General features: G+C 39.6%; 1 pseudogene; it reads left to right on the top strand.

Moving 5' to 3' along the window:
* The first annotated feature begins 1008 nt into the window (after positions 1-1008).
* LOC136335686 (polyglutamylase complex subunit TTLL1-like) lies at positions 1009-3159 on the top strand (annotated as a pseudogene).
* The last annotated feature ends 6138 nt before the right edge of the window (positions 3160-9297 follow it).

Consider the following 9297-nt stretch of genomic DNA (forward strand, 5'->3'; position numbering starts at 1 on the left):
TCAAGCCTTTGAGAATTAAACTCCATTTGCTTCGGGGTGGGGGCAGGGGGGGGAGTAACTTTCCGGTTCAAAGAAAAAAATGCTTAGAAGCCATATTTGAAAGGCTTATAGGGGGTCTTAAACATCAAATAGCTCTTAGAAAACAACATTCTGATGAGTCAAGTGTAAATTAATTAGAAACATAGAGATTGCTTTTTCCTGGGTAGCCACATGGGTTTTGAAGTTGAAGAAAGAGTGTTTGACGAAATATATTTGGAGTGTTCATGACCCAAAAGCATAGTAAAGTAGTTCAAGATGTATCTGTGAAAAAAAGATACTTGTTTTCTAGCTGTGATCTTCCCAAACAAATATCTAATGAACTCCTATGTAAACCACTGGGATTCATGCAGGTTCTTCACTGGGAGTCCATCAAGTATATCTTAAAGAAGATGTTTCTCTGCAAAGAAAGTGATTGTTATTATAAAGGAATTCAAACTTTGACCTGCTTCTGAAAGGGAAAACAAGTGAAATAAGCATTAAAACACACACTGCAAATGTATCCTGTACCATGAGTTGTAGTAGGACAGCATTTGGGCATGGAATCTCTGGAGTAAATAGACTACAGACCCAGAAAGAGCACTTCTATGAAGCTCCTTATGAAATATCTGATCATAAGAATTTGGTCCAGTTTACCTGATATGTCCATCCACTGTTTGTATCCAATTAAGAAAGAACTACAACTGGTCAAAAAAATTAAAGCAAATGAACAATTTTGCAAATGTATGTGCAAAGTAGTTTGCTACTACCATCACTAGGGAAAGTACTTTAAAATGTTATCATTTGCAACTATTTATTGCAAATCAGTTGGTTATATGGTGCTGAAAATTAATGTTATTAGAATCGAGAGTAAATATCTTAAAACCTATCATTAATGAGGAAAAAAAGAAAAGAATGGAAAAAGAGAGTGGGGGTGAGGGGGAAGAGGCTTAAAAAGTAGAAAGGCTTGGGCCTGGAGAAGGGTGGTAGTAGATGGGCAAGATTCTGGGAGACAAGGCCCCAAAAGTGACAGAGACACAGGTCAGGCAGGATGGCCAGGAGGAAATGACAGAAAAGCAATCTGACTTCAGGTAAGAACCCGAGGCAAGAGTCAGTGAAACTGAAGACAAATTAGCCATTCCCATTGGCCCCATAAGTACCTATGGATTGTGGCACGAAAAGTGAAATAAGTCACTGATACTGAGGAGTTAGTGCTGATAAATAATTTTGAAAAAAGAGAATAACATAAAACAGGGACTGGAACTATTACTGGTTGAGCATGCAAACCATCCCAAAAGTCTCTTTAAAAAAAATGTTATTAAATTGATTGGGGTGACAATGATTAATGAAATTGTGCATTGAAACATCTTCAGTGTCTAAGCTATCAGCTCTCAGATGATAAATAGTCAACCATTTTCTGGGCCACTCTGAACTGACTTGGAAGGATCTGATGGTGAAAAATATTAAATGACCTAGGAAAGACCTGGAGAAAGAAGGGCGTCCTCTGGCAGAAGAAGATGAGACAATACTTCTACCTGGACTGTGTCCCGGTCACCTCCCTGCTGCTCGCACACTACATCCTGTTAGTGGAGGAGTTCAGGAAAAGCCCTTCCAGCACCAGGATCATGAAACCGTGTGCCAAAGCCCAGGACAAGGGCCCCTTTCTGATCAACAAGCTGTCACAAATCAAAAAGTGGTCTGGGACAGCAAGTATCTTCACCTGTGTTTCAATCCTCTGAGGCAGTGGTTTTCGATCTTCTTTATCTCACAGTATGCATAAACTAATTAGTAAGATGCTGAAACACACCAAAAATCATATTATATTTTTTGCCAATAAGAAAAAAATAGGTATAATTTTGATTTATTCATACTAAACTAAGCTATTGTGTTGGCTGTTGTCATTTTTTTATTTGGCAGCCTAAAGGAAAAGAGGTCAGTGCCCTGACTAAATAGTCAGGTACTATGTGTTTTAAAAATTCTTGTGGTAGGCCCTGGCCGGTTGGCTCAGTGGTGGAGCGTCGGCCTGGCGTGCGGAAGTCCCGGGTTCGATTCCCGGCCAGGGCACACAGGAGAAGCGCCCATCTGCTTCTCCACCCCTCCCCCTCTCCTTCCTCTCTGTCTCTCTCTTCCCCTCCCACAGCCGAGGCTCCATTGGAGCAAAGATGGCCCGGGCACTGGGGATGGCTCCTTGACCTCTGCCCCAGGCGCTAGAGTGGCTCTGTTCACGACATAGCGATGCCCCAGAGGGGCAGAGCATCGCCCCCTGGTGGGCAGAGCGTCGCCCCCTGGTGGGCGTGCCGGGTGGATCCCGGTCAGGCACATGCTGGAGTCTGTCTGACTGTCTCTCTGCGTTTACAACTTCAGAGAAATACCAAAAAAAAAAAAATTTCTTGTGGTACACGGGTGTGCTACAGCACAGTGGTTGAAAATCGCTGCTCTAACAAAGCCTACAGGCCTTCTCTCTATATCAGCAATCCCTTACTAATTCACGGCAGGAAGTTTGACCTGAGCTTGTATGTCCCGGTGTCTAAGTACTGCCCGCTGCACTGTTAACTGTGTAAGCTTAGTTCTGCTGCTTCTGCACAGTCACATACACCCCCAGTACCAGGGAGCTGGACAACGTTTATTCACTTCACCAACATTACCATTCAGAAACATGGGGAGGACTATAACTGCATCCAGTGAACAACCTGTAGCTGTACAAAGAGAGCAACTGAGGCTATTAGATCCATTGGCTCATCGTGCTGCGCCTGCTGACGCTGGCACAGGTGGTGAACAACGACAAGCACTGCTTCAAGTGCTAGGGCTATGCCATCATCACAGACAGGCTGAAGCCCCAGCTGACGGAGGCTAATGCAGCCCATCTCTCAGCTCCAGCACAGCCAATGACCAGATCCTTAAGTATAACCTGATTAACAACACCCTCAACCATGTGCTTCCTAATGGTCAAATTGCAGAGTGTTGTAAATGGAACAATACACCCCTACAGGAAGTTCTTGGCAATTACGCAATTCTGCGTGATGAAGAGCTAGAGCAGGGGGATCGGACTGCTCGAGAGCTAAGAAGCCACTGGGGCCAGGCACTAGGGCTCAGAGGAAACAGGTTGATAGATGAGGGATAACTATCCCCACAACCTGGAAGTGACCACCAGCAAGGGCAGGACTCCAGCATGGACCCTACCAGAACCAGTCACTGCTATCAGGCCCTCATTGAAGACTTATTTTGACATTTCTTTTTTCTAGAACTATTTTTTTCTTTCCTAATTCCTGAAAATATATAAAGGCACTTCTTTTGGGGGGAGATACACACACACACACACACACACACACACACACACTACCTTTTATGTATTTGCTAAGTGATTTATTTTTTCTTAATTATTTTTTCAGTTAGCTAAAAATCATTTTTTCAGTTGAGTACACAGAGCCTATCCAGGAAGAGAAGTAACCAAGCTCAACTATAAACTGCTTGATTCTTGCCCTAATAAAGGATTAGTTGCCCTAATAAAGGATAAATTTTCAATTTATCATAATGATGTGGTAGTGGTTTTTTTTTTTTTAATTTTTCTTCCAGGGTCCTTAAAAACTGAGAAATTTCTCCCAGTGATAACAAACTTTTGAAGAAATTGGAAGTTGGTTTTATATCAAAACTATACTCTCACCACTTCAAATAATTGACAGGTCTTCTCAAGGAAAAGGTCATCACTAAGATAGCAGAACTATATATTCGGGATAAGTTAGTGCTCTGGAGCCATTTGCTTAGAAAAGCCTCCAAAAGATTTTTTTTAAGCTTATCTTTTGAAGTCGGTTTTGGAGTACCATTTCTTCAGTTAACATGTTTGACTTGTTGTATTCCAGGGAAGACTTGGCAGCCCACAGATATTTAAGATGTAATACCAGCTCCTTATATCCAGTCAGCATTTTCATACATCTGTTCTCTTGGCATTTATTGTCCTTAATTTCCAGTTTTGGTTGTGGGATATTTGGAAGAGAGAACTAACAATGGATGAATGTTTGTTTTCCTGGGTCCTAGAGGCTGTGTGTGTCCAAGGTGGATATAGTTCATCACACAGCCTTGCCTCAGAAAAACAATTCATTGTTACACATCCAGATATTTTTCAAGAATGATTTGTTGATGGTTAGTGCTCCTCTGCAGGATATATATAAAGGATCTTATCATTGGGAGCCAACTTTAGTAGTGCATTGAACTAAAAAGAATCTCATGCTTTCATTTTTCTTTTCATCCTAAATTATCTCTTCTTTTTGCTAAAATAGTTTCTTTGCTCTTAAGTACATTTCAAAGTTGTATTGACTCGCCACACTTTTAGGTAAAAAGTAGTATCACCAGTTCCAATTATCTAACTGGCTACCCTTATGCATTTAATATTAAATAGATAGATTTGCAATTCAAATGAGTTCTCTATCACTTCTTAGCCTTTCAGCTAAGATCAAGCGCAGGACACGTTCTCTCATGGTATTCCACAAAATAAATCACACGTTTGCAGTAAGGTACAAAAGACACAAATCTTGCCAGGCATACCCATGTGGATGGCATAGCCCCTGTCAGAAAATCCACTCTGTCTTCAGCTAAGGATATAGGACCAATCCCTGCTTGGTGGTACCTGGAACAAGTGGTGGAGCAGGTAGGGAATGTGGACACTTGCAGGCATCACAAATGTGGTAATGCTCTATAACTATTTAAGAGGTGGATTTTCTCTTAGTCCAAACTTCCCAAATGATGTTTTGCCATAATAGAAGTGTACTAGGATTTATTCAAATGTGTCCTTCCTAGAAGTTTCTGTAGTTAATAAAGTCAAAGAAATTTTGGAAATAGTTAAGCAGGTTTCTGTCCTCCGGGTTTTTCAGGATTTTTAATGTGAGACATTCTCTGTGACTCTTTGAGTGGGAGCCTTAATGTGCAGGATTCTCCTGAATTTCAAAAGCTTTAATCAGGGCTCTTCAGGGCCCTAGATCTCCCTGAAACAAGACATAGGAAACCTTTTGGTTACTCTCTGTTTCAGTGCCTTCTACTGGGGGCCCAAGATGATCCCTGTCCACAGAGACCTGGGTAGCGCCTCCCATCTGGAGTCTCTGCATTCTTTTATTATAAATAAATCATTTATAAATGGGGACTGACAAGATCTCTAACCCTGATGCAAGGACCTATGAATTAATGCCAAAACAATGAGGGAAATAACCATTGCACAATCTGGCCAATACAATCCTGTTGGCTTAAAAGTAGGATTAGATCCATTCCAGAGAATATTATCAGCTATGCAGTGAATAAATATTAATATTATTCCAAATATATAACAATTAGAGACATAACTAAAACATAGTAAAGCAATCAAACTTTTCAGACCAACATTGTTTAAAGAAAAGAAGAAATATTTGAATGAAAAGGGAAAATAAAAGAAACCTGGTTCATCATATATTTTTGTATTCATAAGGTACTTTGTATATCTCATAATAGACTTTGTAGACAATGCAGTGTGGTCACAGAGTGAAATGCCAAGGTACTGGCCTGCAGCAGCCAGGAATGTGTTAGAGACTTACATACAAGATGACTGTAGAGTCAATTACTTCTGCAGAGCAATGCCATTGTTGAAATTCCTACAGCCCTAGAAATGACTTCTATTCTGCCAAAAAATCAATGATTATCAAATCCATCCATTGCTTCAATGCAACTTTTAAGGTGGTAGCATGAACAGTTTGAGTTACATCACAAGCAGGTGGCGAGGAAGCGAGTTTGGGCATTCTGCAGATTATATAGAGCAGAGGAAGGCTGACTGCCACCTGAGAAGATAGCGTTTACAGATGAAAGGGCTGAAATATTTTTGCTTTTGCTGTAGGTCTTCCGTTTTGAAGGAGCAACTATTCCAACACCCATCAAAATGATTCACAATGAACATAAAGAGAATGCAGAATGGGGATTATGATGCTGGAACTTTCTATAGGAGTGAAAATGAACACTCTTATGGAAAAACCAATGCTGCCAGTTCTTTCATGAGGAGAGAGTTTGAATATAATCTAAATTAGTGGTTTTCAAACGTGATAGTCTCAGGAATCCTGCACCACTTAAAAACGTTTAAGGACTCCAAAACACTTTTATGCAGGTTGTAGTTACTAATGTTTACTGTATTAGAAATTTAAAGATATCTTTTGAATATGCATACAATTTTTTTTTCTTTTCTTTTTTGTATTTTTCTGAATTGAGAAGTGGGGAGGCAGAGAGGCAGACTCCCTCATGAGCCCGACCGGGATCCACCTGGCATGCCCACCAGGGGGCAATGCTCTGACCATCTGGGATGTTCTTCTGTTGTAAGGGGAGCCATTCTAGCGCCTGAGGCAGAAGCCACAGAGCCATCCTCAGCACCCGGGCCAACTTTGCTCCAATGGAGCCTTGGCTGTGGGAGGGGAAGAGAGAGACAGAGAGGAAGGAGAGGGGGAGGAGTGGAGAAGCAGATGGGCACTTCCCCTGGCCGGGAATCAAACCTGGGACTTCCACATGCCAGGCCAATGCTCTACCGCTGAGATATACATACAAATTTAATGAGAAGAGTGACATGGTGTAAAATTTGCAACTCATGATGCTTAATAAAAGACACTAGATCCTCTCTTCTACTTTATCCAATCCCCTGCAATGTCTGGAAATGTCTGCGGCCTCTGGAAAATGCAGCTGTACACTCAGAGAGAAAGAGAACAAAAAGATAAACAAGGTCTTAGTATTATTAGGAGAAAGTTTGACCTTGCAGACATCCTGACCCAATGACAGGAACCCAGAGGAATGCCTGAACTGTACTTTGAAAACCAATGAGCTAAAAACATTGTATGTCGAATCTATTGAAAGAAATTTACATATCTCAACATATTGCATATGGATACAGTCTTCTCAAGTTAACTACTTACCATCCTGTAGGTAGATCATTTTGTGGTATAAGTTCAAACATTCTAAACTCTTCCTTTCTTTCAACGATATAAAGCCTGTGATATACATTGCAAACCAGAATGGCAATAAAGATAAACAGATCTCATACTAAATGGAGCCCTAACAAGACACATTCCTGACTGTCAGTACTAACTGTTATGTTTTTGCGTGTGATACTATTGTGTCCTAACAATGAGATAGATGGAGTAAGCATTATTCCATTTTATAGATGAGAGAAGTACCCAGAGAGGGGTAAGTGACTTATCCAAGTACCATAACTAATCCATGACAGAGCTGGGACCGGGTCCAGCCCAGCGCTGCTTTGCGCTTATCACCGGGCCAGTACACGGTGCCAGAACACATGGTGGAAACGCAAAAATTATAGCTGGGCTGTTATGTTGCCTGGTTTGTTTCTTTATAATTATTCACTTACTCTGCCAAATAGCTATTTTGGTAGATATGTGGTTGGTGCTTTGATATTATTTTGCTAAATGTTCTGTTTTAATATTTTGAAAATGTGTAATTACTCCCTCTGGCTTTAATTTTCCTTACATGTAAGGTTTGGATCAAAATACCATGAAGGCTCCAGTAACAATGACATCTTTATCACTAATAAAACAGGCATATCATATTCTAGAATTTAATTAAAAACAAAAAAGTTCCCTCATATTGAACTATATAGCAGCACTGTTGGTCTGCGTCATAATGGTGGATGGTACCAGAATTTTTGGCACCCAGAAAAAGAGGATGCTTGACACCTTGTGACATTATAGAGAATACTGCACAATAAGGTCTTGTCCCCATGTACCCAAGTAAGTTTGAAGTGTCCTGCTGGACAGCCATGTAGGCAAAAATCTTATTTATAATTTTCTGAATCTGGATACCAGCTGTGTTTTACATATAAATGCAAAGTATTTTGGCAGAGTTATTATATGCATTGATTTTTTCCAAAACACAGCCACCACATCAAGTGGAGGAAGATTGTACTCTGTTTTGTCTGGAAGTTTACCAAGAATGTCCCACCAATTCAGAAAAATACATAATGGTATTGGTGTTGTCATAGCAGCCCCTGTTCAGAGCTGACATAGTCATAATAATTCTACACATCAGTGGGAGCATACTACTTCAACAGATCTTCTAGTACAGAGAGAAATGAGCATTTCCAAACATATTAAAATATTTGACTACACATCACTTTCCAATATTTCTTCTTTATATTACAATGAAGACATTTTATCAATACTTTAACTGGGTATGTGTAAGGTGGACTATATCATGTGTGCTTTCCATTGAAGGATAGTGAAGAGTCATTCTTCCTTTTCCTTTTTAAAGGGAGTGTTATGGCAATAAGATTAAGAAACACAGGGTTAATTTCCTTTATAAATTCCAATTTTTTCTCTTCTCTAAAACAGTGAGCTGCTAGAGTCAAGATTAATAGATATTACTCAAATTTCAATTTTTTCTAAAAATTTATTTATAGTTACTGCCTCTGTATTTCTTCTAAAAAATTATTTATAGTTACTGCCTCTATATTAATAAAACAGTGTGTAAACAGCTTCCAGTACAACTATCTGACTTTGGGATTTGGTGGGGACAAAGAGAATATCTTGAATTGGCTTCAAAAGAATTCATAAAAGCTGGAATTAGTTACCTAGTTATTCAGCTTCAAGTTCCTCTACCAGTCAAAAACCCGTGACCACCTCCACCACCACCAGCAATACCACCAAGTTTACACTTGCAAGATCACCAAGTTCTCTCTGCCTCACCTACTGACCTAGAGAGAAAAGATGAACTTCAAAGCCTTATTCAATAAATGAGGGCAGTTACAGCTTCTGCTTCTACCCAAACACTCACCTGATTATTATTCTTTCCAATGCATGTCATAAGTTCTAAAAGGAGAATTCTTTTTAAACATAAACATGAATAATCAGTATTTAGACAGTTAAATATCAAAAAGTATTTCAGCGACAAATGTATGCCATCTACCAAAATTAGAATAAAGTAACTGAAAGTTTTTAAAGCACAGTGGTTTTAATCAATGAATTCTACATAACAAATAATTATATTTATTTTGCTACTTGTACCTAAAATTTTTTTCTAGGCTGCTTTCCTGGGCTATACAATGATGTTAAGATATATTTTCATGCTCTCTGCAACCTGCGATATATTTTGAAATTGAAAATAAAATGACTTTTCTTAATCATGTTATTCTATCCCCCCACCCCCAAGAAAGACACTGACTTTTTTACTTACCGTGTTAAAAACTGCCCAAATGAATAGAACTTTCCTGGTTGGTACTGGCCTACTCGATTATGTTAGGGGAATATGTACAGTGCTAGGAATAGTGTTTACTTC

Source organism: Saccopteryx bilineata, chromosome 4 (genome assembly GCF_036850765.1).
Source record: "Saccopteryx bilineata isolate mSacBil1 chromosome 4, mSacBil1_pri_phased_curated, whole genome shotgun sequence".
Classification (NCBI taxonomy): Eukaryota; Metazoa; Chordata; class Mammalia; order Chiroptera; family Emballonuridae; genus Saccopteryx; species Saccopteryx bilineata.